This window comes from Apium graveolens, chromosome 2 (genome assembly GCF_009905375.1).
Source record: "Apium graveolens cultivar Ventura chromosome 2, ASM990537v1, whole genome shotgun sequence".
In the NCBI taxonomy this organism is placed as follows: Eukaryota; Viridiplantae; Streptophyta; class Magnoliopsida; order Apiales; family Apiaceae; genus Apium; species Apium graveolens.
In genome coordinates this window covers 260,524,516-260,527,151 of record NC_133648.1, presented here as the reverse complement: position 1 = coordinate 260,527,151, position 2,636 = coordinate 260,524,516, and the positions used below count along the sequence as shown (strand labels likewise).

Below are 2,636 nucleotides of genomic sequence, written 5' to 3'. Positions count from 1 at the left end.
TTTTTGCTCCAACTGAAGTTAGGATGATTCCAGTTGTCAGGATGATAAGTGTCTGGCATTGGTTGTTGCGATCTCTGAAAGTTGCTCACAAACTGAGTTGATTCACTAGATATAGCGCATTGTTCCGTCGCATGTGAACCTGCACAAAGCTCACAAACATTTGTCCTCTGATGAACTTCATAGTTAGCCAGAGAATCGATCTTCATAGACAACGCCTTTAGCTGAGCAGCTATAGTTGTAGCTGTATCCACTTCAAGGACTTCTGCTACCTTGCCCTGTGGCAATCTCTAGGTTGGATAGTGATATTCATTCACAGCCATCATCTCAATTAGAGCATAAGCTTCCTTATAGCTCTTTTCCCAAAATGATCCACCTGATGCTGCATCGAGCATGGGTCTAGACTTTGCTCCCAAACCATTATAAAAGCAATTGATGATTATCCAATCAGGATTCCATGATGAGGACACATCCTAAGCATCTCCTTATAGCGCTCCCAAGCTTTAAATAGAGTTTTTCTCGATTACTGTGCAAATTGAGTAAGAGCATTCCTGAGTGCAGCTGTCTTCGCCATAGGGAAGAATTTAGTAGGAAACTTTTGAGCAAGATCCTTGTTATGGATAAAAACATGTATTTCTTTAATGCGGGTATTTGATGTCAGGGTTTGATAAGCTTCGAGCTTTAATGGTTGCACTTTTGTTTCGTGGCTTGAATCTGCCCTTACAAGATACCTACGTACCTTGGCGTATGCCAAGGATCAAGCCAAAACTTAGTTCTTGGTGATGCTTTCCCTCGGGGCTATGGCAGCGAAAGCTCACCAAGGACGCAGTAACTTTCATGTCCTTCTAGGACTGAGTCTAAAACGTCATTCCAGGTAATGGCCTCGTGGCTTGAAGGATGCGTTCACGGCTTTGTGACGCTTAGAGTTGTGCTCTAGGACGTGGTTTCATGGTGGTGACGTATGGAGATCTTGTCCAAAACGTTCTGCTGAAGTTGAAGGGGTAAGACCCTTTATATTGACGTTGAGAGTCTAGGAATTAGGGTAGAATTGGGTGACTTGACGAGCAAGTCTCCACCTCAGATTGGACTTTGGAGTCCTAGAAAGCAGGAATTACTTTCCTTCTGAATTTGGGTTGTTTGGAAGCTACTTCTTGTAGAAGTAGTTACTTATTTGAACACATTTATTGGGCTGTTTAATTAGCCCCTTTATTAATTACGAATTTAATAAATAGTTAGGGTTTTGGGCCTCATTAATTGGGCATTCCCCTTTGACCAAATCAGGTATAATTAATGCGACATTAACTTCGCAATTAGGGTTATATTTATTCCCTATCATTTGCCCCCCAACTTCTGGGAAACACACTCGATGTTTCGTAGAAGTTAGGTTATCTCTTACCCTATCCGAGTTATCATTTTTAGCGTAAAGTGTGGAGCGACCTACATATTTACAACGATCTGCCTTATCCGTGGCTTTAGGATATTTTATGGAATTTTTATAATTTTCCATACTCATTTTCTTACCTAATTCCTATTTTTAGGAATTTTCTGGTATTTTCTCTTAATTTTTGGGGATTATCTCGTACTCACATGTATTTTTCTAAATTTTCAGAAAGTTTTCTGTACTCGTAGATTTTTTCTCTACATTTTTAGGAATTTTTTCCGTACCTCAGGGTATTTTTCATTATTTTTCCTAATATTTTAGGAATTTTTCTCTACTTCCGGGTATTTTTCCTAATATTTTAGGAATTTTTACTTACCTCCAGGTATTTTTCATAATTTTTCCTAATATTTTAGGAATTTTTCTATACCTCCGGGTATTTTTCATAATTTTTCCTAATATTTTAGGAATTTTTCTATACCTCCGGGTATTTTTCATATTTTTTCCTAATATTTTAGGAATTTTTTTATAACCTCGGGTATTTTTCATAATTTTTTCTAATATTTTAGGAATTTTTCTATACCCCCGGTTATTTTTTATATTTTTTCCTAATATTTAGGAATTTTTTATAATTAAATGTGTAAACTTTTAAACTTCAGGAACCATCGTGCAAAGTACGCAAAACTAGGGGTACTAAGTGGCAATTTACCACCTTTCCCCTGCTCGACCACACCTCTGGTCGAACTCCAGAGGTTTTGTCCCTTCTGGTCGATTGGAATTCGACCAGGGTATATGTATTTTTAGATTTTTTTTTCTTTTTTTTTCTTTTTCTTCCTTTTCTCTTTTTTTTCTCTTTTTTGTTTTTTTTCTCTCTTTTTTCCTTCTCTTTTTTTTTTCTTTTTTCTTTTCTCACTTTTTTTCCTTTTTTTCATTTTCATTTTTTTCTTTTTCTTTTTCTCTCTTTTTTTCCTTCTTTTTCCTTCTTTTTCTTTTTTTCTTTTTTTTTCAAATTTTATTAATAAATAATAATATTTAATTATTCAAAAAAATTTGAATAATGTTGGCCCCAAAATTAGGGGTGTCCAACCCGGATAAAATTTTCCACAGATAAATTTTGATCTGAATTTTAATATTATTATTTCTAATAATATTTTTCTTCCTTATATTTATTATTTGAATAATAAATATATTTTTTATGGGGGGTCTTATGCAACATGATTGAGGGATTCTAATCATTGTATACCAGAAATTTGCACCTTTC

General features: G+C 35.0%; 1 non-coding gene across 1 annotated transcript; it reads left to right on the top strand.

The window, feature by feature from the left end:
- Nucleotides 1–449: 449 nt before the first annotated feature.
- On the top strand, nucleotides 450–556 carry LOC141710235 (small nucleolar RNA R71). Its single transcript, XR_012570766.1, has one exon. It is a non-coding gene; the product is annotated as a small nucleolar RNA R71 (small nucleolar RNA).
- The last annotated feature ends 2,080 nt before the right edge of the window (nucleotides 557–2,636 follow it).